Source organism: Coregonus clupeaformis, chromosome 12 (genome assembly GCF_020615455.1).
Source record: "Coregonus clupeaformis isolate EN_2021a chromosome 12, ASM2061545v1, whole genome shotgun sequence".
In the NCBI taxonomy this organism is placed as follows: domain Eukaryota; kingdom Metazoa; phylum Chordata; class Actinopteri; order Salmoniformes; family Salmonidae; genus Coregonus; species Coregonus clupeaformis.
Window position 1 is genome coordinate 14905513 of NC_059203.1, and position 13205 is coordinate 14918717.

Sequence of the window (13205 nt, forward strand, 5' to 3'; positions counted from 1 at the left end):
AACAGACTTTAACCCTTTGGTTGCCAATTCAGACTGGGAGAAACCTCTTCTCCACACTACTGCTACTGCTGCTAGTCTGGTGGTGCTCACTGCTGCTGCTAGTCTGGTGGTGCTCACTGCTGCTGCTAGTCTGGTGGTGCTCACTGCTGCTGCTAGTCTGGTGATGCTCACTGCTGCTTCTAGTCTGCTACTGCTCTCTAGTTGGTGGTGCTCACTGCTGCTGCTAGTCTGGTGGTGCTCACTGCTGCTGCTAGTCTGGTGGTGCTCAATGCTGCTGCTGCTAGTCTGGTGGTGCTCACTGCTGCTGCTAGTCTGGTGGTGCTCACTGCTGCTGCTAGTCTGGTGGTGCTCACTGCTGCTGCTAGTCTGGTGGTGCTCACTGCTTCTGCTAGTCTGGTGGTGCTCAATGCTGCTGCTGCTAGTCTGGTGGTGCTCAATGCTGCTGCTGCTAGTCTGGTGGTGCTCACTGCTGCTGCTAATCTGGTGGTGCTCACTGCTGCTGCTAGTCTGGTGGTGCTCACTGCTGCTGCTAGTCTGGTGGTGCTCAATGCTGCTGCTGCTAGTCTGGTGGTGCTCACTGCTGCTGCTAGTCTGGTGGTGCTCACTGCTGCTGCTAGTCTGGTGCTCAATGCTGCTGCTAGTCTGGTGCTCAATGCTGCTGCTAGTCTGGTGGTGCTCAATGCTGCTGCTGCTAGTCTGGTGGTGCTCAATGCTGCTTCTGCTAGTCTGGGGGTGCTCGCTGCTGCTATTCTGGTGGTGCTCACTGCTGCTGCTAGTCTGGTGGTGCTCGCTGTTGCTAGTCTGGTGGTGCTCACTGCTGCTGCTAGTCTGGTGGTGCTCACTGCTGCTGCTAGTCTGGTGGTGCTTGCTGCTGCTATTCTGGTGGTGCTCACTGCTGCTGCTAGTCTGGTGGTGCTCACTGCTGCTGCTAGTCTGGTGGTGCTCGCTGTTGCTAGTCTGGTGGTGCTCGCTGGTGCTGTTAGTCTGGTGGTGCTTGCTGCTGCTAGTCTGGTGTTGCTCAATGCTGCTGCTAGTCTGGTGGTGCTCAATGCTGCTGCTAGTCTGGTGGTGCTCAATGCTGCTGCTAGTCTGGTGGTGCTCAATGCTGCTTCTGCTAGTCTGGTGGTGCTCAATGCTGCTTCTGCTAGTCTGGTGGTGCTCAATGCTGCTTCTGCTAGTCTGGGGGTGCTCACAGCTTCTAGTCTGGTGGTGCTCACTGCTGCTGCTAGTCTGGTGGTGCTCACTGCTTCTGCTAGTCTGGTGGTGCTCAATGCTGCTGCTGCTAGTCTGGTGGTGCTTGCTGCTGCTATTCTGGTGGTGCTCACTGCTGCTGCTAGTCTGGTGGTGCTCACTGCTGCTGCTAGTCTGGTGGTGCTCACTGCTTCTGCTAGTCTGGTAGTGCTCAATGCTGCTGCTGCTGCTAGTCTGGTGGTGCTCACTGCTTCTGCTAGTCTGGTAGTGCTCAATGCTGCTGCTGCTAGTCTGGTGGTGCTCACTGCTGCTAGTCTGGTGGTGCTCACTGCTGCTGCTAGTCTGGTGGTGCTCACTGCTGCTGCTAGTCTGGTGGTGCTCGCTGCTGCTAGTCTGGTGGTGCTCACTGCTGCTGCTAGTCTGGTGGTGCTCGCTGTTGCTAGTCTGGTGGTGCTCGCTGCTGCTGCTAGTCTGGTGGTGCTTGCTGCTGCTGCTAGTCTGGTGGTGCTCACTGGTGCTGTTAGTCTGGTGGTGCTCAATGCTGCTAGTCTGGTGGTGCTCAATGCTGCTGCTAGTCTGGTGGTGCTCACTGCTTCTGCTAGTCTGGTAGTGCTCAATGCTGCTGCTAGTCTGGTGGTGCTCAATGCTGCTTCTGCTAGTCTGTTGGTGCTCTCTGCTGCTAGTCTGGTGGTGCTCACTGCTGCTGCTAGTCTGGTGGTGCTCGCTGCTGCTAGTCTGGTGGTGCTTGCTGCTGCTATTCTGGTGGTGCTCACTGCTGCTGCTAGTCTGGTGGTGCTCGCTGTTGCTAGTCTGGTGGTGCTCGCTGCTGCTAGTCTGGTGGTGCTCACTGGTGCTAGTCTGGTGGTGCTCACTGGTGCTGTTAGTCTGGTGGTGCTTGCTGCTGCTAGTCTGGTGGTGCTCACTGCTGCTGCTAGTCTGGTGGTGCTCAATGCTGCTGCTAGTCTGGTAGTGCTCACTGCTGCTGCTAGTCTGGTGGTGCTCAATGCTGCTGCTAGTCTGGTGGTGCTCACTGCTGCTGCTAGTCTGGTGGTGCTCAATGCTGCTGCTAGTCTGGTGGTGCTCAATGCTGCTGCTAGTCTGGTGGTGCTTCTGCACATTTTGGGAAAGTGGTCTGAAGCACAGGAAAATATGCAGTATTACAATGCTCAGAGAGCAAAAATAGCTTCATCACTTTTACTGTGGAACTCTGGAGTACTGGCTGATAACCACCAGTATTTAGTTGAGTGGAATGTCAGTCTGTTGTGGTCTTGGGAATGGCTGTCTGTGTATGTGTGGTGGTGGGAATGGCTGTGGCACCTTTAGTAATAGCTCCAGCAATAACTGATTTATCTAGCATTCACTTTTATAAGCTGTTTTTCAGCAGCGGTTGTCTTTTTCAAGTCCGGTCGGTTCCCAGGCTCTGATCTGAGTAAGGGGACATTATTTTATCATAAACGGGACATTATTATCCATACAAGATTTATGAGATTAGAATTGGAAGGATCTCACAGTTTAGAAAGTGATGTAGCTAGTATTTTCCTTAGAATAATTAATTAGCGGTGGTTTAAGGCACTGCGTCACAGTGTTGCGTTGTCACTACAGCCTGGGGTTCGATCATCGCTTTACTTGGCTCATCGCGCTCTAGCGACTCCTTGTGGTGGGCTGGGCGCCTGCAGGCTGACCTCGGTCGTCAGTTGAACGGTGTTTCGTCCGACACATTGGTGCGGCTGGCTTCCGGGTTAAGCGGGCGGGTGTTAAGAAGCGCGGTTTGGTGGGTCATGTTTCGGAGGACTCATGACTCGACCTTCGCCTCTCCCGAGCCCATTGGGGAAATGCAGCGATCACACAAGATTGGAATCACGAAAAAAAGGGGGGTAAAAATTACAACAACACAAAAATCATTAGTCTAGCAGGTACGGGATTTTGGTATAGATTTGATATTGGAGGGGATAATGCTGTTATGACCCAAGCCGTTATATTTACCAGAGTGGACTGTCCTAGTAGCTCTGAGAGCTGTGTAAAGTAGTAGACTATTGATGTTTCTGGAGCCAGCGGGTAAACACTTTACCTGGCTACCCAGACTCCTTGCTCCGGCCAAACGCTACGCCACGCCCACAGATGTTAGTTTCTTCTCCGCAATGAGTCTAGACCTGAGTACCTCCCCAACGATTTTCTAGAACGCAAACACATTCTAACCATTCTGATTGGTCCCAGAAACCGATGGGTTGGGCCAGAGCCAGAACACACCCCGGGTAAAGCGGCGTTTAGAAAATTCATCATTGGCTCTGATACTCTTGATTGGTTAGAAATGATCCAATCGCTCATGACTTTGTTTTGTACGACACCCCCTCATTTTGACGTTCACCACAAACGACTTCAACGACGGCAGTCTCAGACTGAAGTATGTAGCGGACACAGAGCAGGGGGATAATTCAGTTTGAGTCGTCAGGCGAGCCAACACAGGCCCTGCTGTTAATGATTCTAGCAGTGGGGATGGGAGGGCAGTTAGGAGGACTCAGCCTGTTGGATGTATACAATATAACGTTTTTGATCCCAAATGGCACCATAGTCCCTGTATAGCGCACTACTTTTGACCACAGCCTTATGGGGTAATAGGTTACTATTGGGGACCCAGGCAGCCAATGGGAGGGCAGTGAGCCAGGCAGCCAATGGGAGGGCAGTGAGGGTATTGTCAGGCAGGTCACTTCCATCACAGGAAATCTGCAGTAGAGAGGAGGAAACAAAATACCAAGGACTGAATAAACACTGACTAATAAACACTGGCTCAAGTCTCCTTAAGTTAACAACATGTCTTCACAGAGTAGAGGGGTTTTAATAGAGGTCCCTCCCAGTAGAGGTGTTTTAATAGAGGACCCTCCCGGTAGAGGGGTTTTAATAGAGGTCCCTCCCAGTAGAGGGGTTTTAATAGAGGTCCCTCCCGGTAGAGGGGTTTTAATAGAGGTCCCTCCCAGTAGAGGGGTTTTAATAGAGGACCCTCCCGGTAGAGGGGTTTTAATAGAGGTCCCTCCCAGTAGAGGGGTTTTAATAGAGGACCCTCCCGGTAGAGGGGTTTTAATAGAGGACCCTCCCGGTAGAGGGGTTTTAATAGAGGACCCTCCCAGTAGAGGAGTTTTAATAGAGGCCCCTCCTAGTAGAGGGGTTTTAATAGAGGCCCCTCCCGGTAGAGGGGTTTTAATAGAGGACCCTCCTAGTAGAGGGGTTTTAATAGAGGACCCTCCCGGTAGAGGAGTTTTAATAGAGGACCCTCCCGGTAGAGGTGTTTTAATAGAGGACCCTCCCGGTAGAGGGGTTTTAATAGAGGACCCTCCTGGTAGAGGAGTTTTAATAGAGGACCCTCCCAGTAGAGGAGTTTTAATAGAGGACCCTCCTGGTAGAGGAGTTTTAATAGAGGTCCCTCCCAGTAGAGGAGTTTTAATAGAGGACCCTCCTAGTAGAGGAGTTTTAATAGAGGACCCTCCTGGTAGAGGCGTTTTAATAGAGGACCCTCCTGGTAGAGGAGTTTTAATAGAGGACCCTCCCGGTAGAGGAGTTTTAATAGAGGACCCTCCCGGTAGAGGAGTTTTAATAGAGGACCCTCCTAGTAGAGGGGTTTTAATAGAGGACCCTCCCGGTAGAGGGGTTTTAATAGAGGGGTTTTAATAGAGGACCCTCCTAGTAGAGGAGTTTTAATAGAGGACCCTCCCGGTAGAGGGGTTTTAATAGAGGACCCTCCCGGTAGAGGGGTTTTAATAGAGGACCCTCCTAGTAGAGGAGTTTTAATAGAGGCACCTCCTGGTAGAGGGGTTTTAATAGAGGACCCTCCTAGACCTTAGCCAAATACATTTAAACAATTTTCACAATTCCTGACATTTAATCCTAATAAAAATTCCCTGTTTTAGGTCAGTTAGGATCACCACTTTATTTTAAGAATGTGAAATGTCAGAATAATAGTAGAGAGAATTATTTATTTATTTCAGCTTTTATTTATTTCATCACATTCCCAGTGGGTCAGAAGTTTACATACACTCAATTAGTATTTGGTAGCATTGTCTTTAAATTGTTTAACTTGGGTCAAAAGTTTCGGGTAGCCTTCCACAAGCTTCCCACAATAAGTTGGGTGAATTTTGGCCCATTCCTCCTGACAGAGCTGGTGTAACTGAGTCAGGTTTGTAGGCCTCCTTGCTCGCACACGCCTTTTCAGTTCTGCCCACACATTTTCTATAGGATTGAGGTCAGGGCTTTGTGATGGCCACTCCAATACCTTGACTTTGTTGTCCTTAAGCCATTTTGCCACAACTTTGGAAGTATGCTTGGGGTCATTGTCCATTTGGAAGACCCATTTGTGACCAAGCTTTAACTTCCTGACTGTCGTCTTGAGATGTTGCTTCAATATATCCACATCATTTTCCTTCCTCATGATGCCATCTATTTTGTGAAGTGCACCAGTCCCTCTTGCAGCAAAGCACCCCCACAGCATGATGCTGCCACCCCCGATGGTGTTCTTCGGCTTGCAAGCGACCCCCTTTTTCCTCCAAACATAACGATGGTCATTATGGCCAAACAGTTCAAATTTTTTTTTCATCAGACCAGAGGACATTTCTACAAAAAGTAAGATCTTTGTCCCCATGTGCAGTTGCAAACCGTAGTCTGGCTTTTTTATGGCGGTTTTGGAGCAGTGGCTTCTTCCTTGCTGAGCGGCCTTTCAGGTTATGTCGATATATTACTTGTTTTACTGTGGATATAGATACTTTTGTACCCGTTTCCTCCAGCATCTTCACAAGGTCCTTTGCTGCTGTTCTGGGATTGATTTGCACTTTTCTCACCAAAGTACGTTTATCTCTAGGAGACAGAACGCATCTCCTTCCTGAGCGGTATGACGGCTGTGTGGTCCCATGGTGTTTATACTTGCGTACTATTGTTTGTACAGATGAACGTGGTACCTTCAGGCGTTTGGAAATTGCTCCCAAGGATGAACCAGACTTTTGGAGGTCTACAATTTTTTTTCTGAGGTCTTGGCTGATTTTCTTTTGATTTTCCCAATATGTCAAGCAAAGAGGCACTGCGACAGGTAGCTTAGTGGTTAAGAGCGTTGTGCCAGTAACCGAAAGGTCGCTGGTTCTAATCCCCGAGCCGACTAGGTGAAAAATCTGTCGATGTGCCCTTGAGCAAGGCACTTAACCCTAATTGCTCCTGTAAGTCGCTCTGGATAAGAGCGTCTGCTAAATGACTAAAATGTAAATGTAAAATGTAAGGTAGGCCTTGAAATACATCCACAGGTACAATTCCAATTGACTCAAATGATGTCAATTAGCCTATCAGAAGCTTATAAAGCCATGATATCATTTTCTGGAATTTTCCAAGCTGTTTAAAGGCACAGTCAACTTAGTGTATGTAAACTTCTGATCCACTGGAATTGTGATACAGTGAATTATAAGTGAAATAATCTATCTGTAAACAATTGTTGGAAAAATTACTTGTGTCATGCACAAAGTAGATGTCCTAACCGACTTGCCAAAACTATAGTTTGTTAACAAGACATTTGTGGAGTGGTTGAAAAACAAGTTTTAATGACTCCAACCTAAGTGTACGTAAACTTCCTACTTCAACTGTAGGAGATAATGTTGGGAAGGGATGCTGTAGTTATTTGTATTGCACTTAAGTAGAGTATGTACTTATCAAGAGTAGGCTGTGGATCTCTAACAGGCAGAGTCCTAGGGAGCCAGTCCTAGCGAGCCAGTCCTTTTGGAGCCAGTCCTAGGGAGCCAGTCCTAGGGAGCCAGTCCTAGGGAGCCAGTCCTAGGGAGCCAGTCCTAGGGAGCCAGTCCTAGGGAGCCAGTCCTAGGGAGCCAGTCCTAGGGAGCCAGTCCTAGGGAGCCAGTCCTTTTGGAGCCAGTCCTAGGGAGCCAGTCCTTTGGAGCCAGTCCTAGGGAGCCAGTCCTTTTGGAGCCAGTCCTAGGGAGCCAGTCCTAGGGAGCCAGTCCTAGGGAGCCAGTCCTAGGGAGCCAGTCCTTTTGGAGCCAGTCCTAGGGAGCTAGTCCTTTTGGAGCCAGTCCTAGGGAGCTAGTCCTTTTGGAGCCAGTCCTAGGGAGCCAGTCCTAGGGAGCTAGTCCTTTTGGAGCCAGTCCTAGGGAGCCAACTGTTCACTGCTGAGTTGTATTCAGCTGCTGCTGAAAGATATACTGTTATAGAGCAGCCATGCTTCCCCAGGGTTATAGGAATCCTTATCCTATGGAGCCCTGTGTGATACTATAGAGCCCTGTGTGATCCTATGGAGCCCTGTGTGATCCTATGGAGCCCTGTGTGATCCTATGGAGCCCTGTGTGATCCTATGGAGCCCTGTGTGATCCTATGGAGCCCTGTGTGATCCTATGGAGCCCTGTGTGATCCTATGGAGCCCTGTGTGATCCTATAGAGCCCTGTGTGATCCCATAGAGCCCTGTGTGATCCCATGGAGCCCTGTGTGATCCTATTGAGCCCTGTGTGATCCTATGGAGCCCTGTGTGATCCTATGGAGCCCTGTGTGATCCTATTGAGCCCTGTGTGATCCTATGGAGCCCTGTGTGATCCTATGGAGCCCTGTGTGATCCTATGGAGCCCTGTGTGATCCCATAGAGCCCTGTGTGATCCTATGGAGCCCTGTGTGATCCTATGGAGCCCTGTGTGATCCTATGGAGCCCTGTGTGATCCTATGGAGCCCTGTGTGATCCTATGGAGCCCTGTGTGATCCTATGGAGCCCTGTGTGATCCTATGGAGCCCTGTGTGATCCTATGGAGCCCTGTGTGATCCTATTGAGCCCTGTGTGATCCTATTGAGCCCTGTGTGATCCTGTGGAGCCCTATAGCCTCACTGCTGAGCTGTATCCAGCTGCTGGAACCTGGAAGGTAGATGGAAGGACTAGGACTGCTTCCCCAGAGCCGTAGCTAGCAAGGTATCCATTATCCTCTCTGTATCTGTCCTGTGAATCCTTTGCATTGTTATTGTCACCAGACAGGGATAAATAAATGGAAAAGACGAAAGACAGAACACCTATAAACAAAAAACCACTTTGTAGCAGTGAAGTTTAAGGTTTAAAGCAAAACAAGTTCAATTGAAAACATGTGAAACACACACACAGACACTCCTCCTCCTCCTCCTCCTCCTCCTCCTCCCCCTCCTCCTCCTCCTCCTCCTCTTCCTCCTCCTCCTCCTCCCCCTCCACCTCCTCCTCCTCCTCCTCCTCCTCTCTGCACCTCAAGACAAGAAGGAAAAAGGGGGCCCCAGAAATAAACATTCAAGGAACGGAAACAAGGGGAGTGAAGCCGAGTGCTATTACACGTGTGGTAGCACTTATAAAGGACCTGTAAAAATTCACTATGTTGGGAAGTGTGCCAATAAACTGGAAAATACCATTTTTTACTGTTGCTAATGTTCTGTTCTACATTTTCTCTATCAGGGTGGTGTTTCAGTGTATGACAAGGAAGGGGAGATACAGAGCACCTTAAAGGAGACCAGACCTGGGTTCAAGTATTATTTGAAATCCTTCAAATACTCTGAGCGTTTTCTCTAGTCTGCCTGGAGTGTCAGATGGGTAGGGTTTGCAGTTTTAGGACCATTCTATTTTCCCCCACCAAACTGACAGGCAAGCTCGATTGAGCACAGGTAAAGTATTTGAAATAATATTTGAACTCAGGTCTGAAGCAGACCAGGCAGCCCAGAAACAGAAAGACTGCTTGGGCTCTCCAGGGTACAACCACTTGGGCTCTCCAGGGTACAACCACTTGGGCTCTCCAGGGTACAACCACTTGGGCTCTCCAGGGTACAACCACTTGGGCTCTCCAGGGTACAACCACTTGGGCTCTCTGGCTACGCAGACTCCTTGCCACGTAAGGCCACGTCCACGGACGTTCGTTTTTTTTCTCTCTCCGCAATGAGTCTGGATTTGACTCCCTTTCCCGACCCTTCTAGAATATGAACACATTCGGGTTTGTCTGATTGGTCCCAGAAACCGATGGGTTGGGCCAGCGCCAGAACACACGTGGGTGAAGCAGTGTTTCGAAGTACGTAATTGACTTTGATACTGTGTTTTTGATACTATTGGTTAGAGAGGATCCAATCGCTTATGACTTTGTTTTCACCGTAAACGACGTCACCACAAATGATGGCAGTCTCAGACTAAAGTATGTAGCGAACGACAGAGCAGCGGAAGAATGTAGTGTGAGTCGTCAGGCAAACAATCACTAGCGGAGCATGTCTATGATACATCACTCACTAGCAGAGCATGTCTATGATCAATCACTCACTACAGAGCATGTCTATGATCAATCACTCACTAGCGGAGCATGTCTATGATCAATCACTCACTAGCGGAGCATGTCTATGATACATCACTCACTAGCGGAGCATGTCTATGATACATCACTCACTAGCAGAGCATGTCTATGATCAATCACTCACTAGCAGAGCATGTCTATGATTTATCACTCACTAGCGGAGCATGTCTATGATACATCACTCACTAGCAGAGCATGTCTATGATCAATCACTCACTAGCAGAGCATGTCTATGATTTATCACTCACTAGCGGAGCATGTCTATGATACATCACTCACTAGCGGAGCATGTCTATGATTTATCACTCACTAGCGGAGCATGTCTATGATCAATCACTCACTAGCGGAGCATGTCTATGATCAATCACTCACTAGCGGAGCATGTCTATGATACATCACTCACTAGCAGAGCATGTCTATGATCAATCACTCACTAGCAGAGCATGTCTATGATTTATCACTCACTAGCGGAGCATGTCTATGATACATCACTCACTAGCAGAGCATGTCTATGATCAATCACTCACTAGCAGAGCATGTCTATGATTTATCACTCACTAGCGGAGCATGTCTATGATACATCACTCACTAGCGGAGCATGTCTATGATTTATCACTCACTAGCGGAGCATGTCTATGATCAATCACTCACTAGCGGAGCATGTCTATGATCAATCACTCACTAGCGGAGCATGTCTATGATACATCACTCACTAGCGGAGCATGTCTATGATCAATCACTCACTAGCAGAGCATGTCTATGATACATCACTCACTAGCGGAGCATGTCTATGATACATCACTCACTAGCGGAGCATGTCTATGATCAATCACTCACTAGCGGAGCATGTCTATGATACATCACTCACTAGCGGAGCATGTCTATGATCAATCACCTTGTATCAGCCTGGTCTTTACACACAAACTTAGTTATGGTTTGTAACTTATCCATTAATTGACAATTATTATTGGACAGATTCACTGTCTGTACTTGTCCAATGTGACACAAGCTGCTACTTCATGTCTTTCATGTCTTCTGGTATGAATAGTCTGTCAGTACCGTTGGTATGAATAGTCTGTCAGTACCGTTGGTATGAATAGTCTGTCAGTACCGTTGGTATGAATAGTCTGTCAGTACCGTTGGTATGAATAGTCTGTCAGTACCGTTGGTATGAATAGTCTGTCAGTATTATTGGTATGAGTAGTCTGTCAGTATTATCGTTACAGTATGAATAGTCTGTCAGTATTATCGGTATGAATAGTCTGTCAGTATTATCGGTATGAATAGTCTGTCAGTATTATTGGAATCTGGACAGAAACTGGTGGAAGATGAGTAGCTAGATTTACTGTAGGATGGAGTTTAGCTGAGATTAGGTTATATGATGAGAACACACATGTAGAACGCACACACAGCTTTGTACTACTATACTTGTGAAGACTTGTTGATTCAAAATCCTATTTTCCTTAAACCTAACTTAACCCCTAACCCTAAAATAGATGTTTTATTTGTGAGGACCATCAGAATGCTCCCACTAGTGGGTGTTTTCCTAGGTGTACTATTCTGGTGAGGACGTTTGGTATCGGAAGTATAATAGCAATCAATCAATCAATCAACCAATCAACCAATCAACCAATAAATCAATCAATCAAATTGATTTATAAAGCCCTTTTTACATCAGCAGATGTCACAAAGTGCTATACAGAAACCCAGCCTAAAACCCCAAACAGCAAGCAATGCAGACGCTCAATGCAGACACACACACACACACACTCACTACCGGCAAACGTCCAAAGATGATTTTCCGCTGCCAACAAGCTGAGTGAAACGTTCAACAGTCTTTAGTTTTCTTCTCTTCTCCTCCTCCACTCTTTAATGGAAGCTTCTCCAACATAATCCAGGTAGAATCAGGAATTCCCCAGGGCAGCTGTCTAGGCCCTTTTACTTTTTTCAATCTTTACTAATGACATGCCACTGGCTTTGAGTAAAGCCAGTGTGTCTATGTATGCGGATGACTCAACACTATACACGTCAGCTACTACAGCAACTGAAATGACTGCAACACTTAACAAAGACCTGCAGTTAGTTTCGGAATGGGTGGCAAGGAATAAGTTAGTCCTAAATATTTCAAAAACTAAAAGCATTGTATTTGGGATAAGTCATTCAATAAACCCTAAACCTCAACTAAATATTGTAATAAATAATGTGGAAATTGAGCAAGTTGAGGGGACTAAACTGCTTGGAGTAACCCTGGTTTGTAAACTGTCATGGTCAAACATATTAATACAACAGTAGCTAAGATGGGGAGAAGTCTGTCCATAATAAAGCGCTACTCTACCTTTTTAACAGCACTATCAACATTGACATATTGAAAGCACCGAGCTGTCTGTTTAAACGACTAGCACACAGCTCAGACACCAATGCCACCAGATGTCTCTTCACAGTCCCCAAGTCCAGAACAGACTATGGGAGGTGCACAGTACTACATAGAGCCATGACTACATGGAACTCTATTCCACATCAAGTAACTGATGCAAGCAGTAAAATCAGATTTAAAAAACTGATAAAAATACACCTTATGGAACAGCGGGGACTGTGAAGAGACACACACATAGACACAGACACATGCACACACACACACAATAACATACGCACTATACACACACGTACACATGGATTATGTGTTTTAGATATGTGGTAGTGGAGTAGGGGCCTGAGGGCACACACTTAGTGTGTTGTGAAAGCTGTTATGAATGTATTGTAATGTTTTTAAAATCGTATAACTGCCTTAATTTTGCTGGACCCCAGGAAGAGTAGCTGCTGCCTTGGCAGGAACTAAATTGGGATCCATAATAAATACAAAATACAAATACTCCAGATTCCACTGTGTTGTAATTACTGTCCAACAATATCCTAAACAAGACTTTTGTGTGTGTGTATGTGTGTGTATATATATATACAGTGGGGACACAGCTCAGACACCAATGCATACTCCACAAGACATGCCACCAGAGGTCTCTTCACAGTCCCCAAGTCCAGAACAGACTATGGGAGGTTCACAGTACTGCAAATTAATTACTTAAAAATCATACATTGTGATTTTCTGGATTTTTGTTTTAGATTCGTCTCTCACAGTTGAAGTGTACCTATGATAACAATTACAGACCTCTACATGCTTTGTAAATAGGAAAACCTGCAAAATCGGCAGTGTATCAAATACTTGTTCTCCCCACTGTATATATATATAATGTATGTTACCATTTGGGAGGCATCCTCAGTCAGTCTTTATACAGTCTAATGGGGCTCTTGGGGTTAAACCAGCTTATGGTTGAAATGAGACACTAATAACACTTTTAACACACGTTTTAATAATTAGTCACAATAGTTTTACAGCTGTGCTATGATAATCAGTGCATTAAGCTTCAGTTTTAGTGGTATTCTGTCCAAGCTGGTCTTTTAGTCAGATAGAAAAGAAAAACCGCAGAGTTTCAGGAGAGGTGTTATATATACGCTACATTATCAAAATATGTGGACACCTGTTCGTCGAACACCTCATTCCAAAATCATGGGCATTAATATGGAGTTGGTCCCCCCTTTGCTGCTACAACAGCCTCCTCTCTTCTGGGAAGGCTTTCCACTAGATGTTGGAACAGAGGTCGGGCGCTAATGTTGGGCGATTAGCCCTGGCTCGCAGTTGGCGTTCCAAT

At 46.9% G+C, this 13205-nt stretch overlaps 1 protein-coding gene across 2 annotated transcripts in view; it reads left to right on the top strand.

The window, feature by feature from the left end:
* Positions 1 to 13205, top strand: part of LOC121577873 (centromere protein P) — a 170628-nt gene that overhangs the window by 53014 nt on the left and 104409 nt on the right. The window lies entirely within an intron of this gene.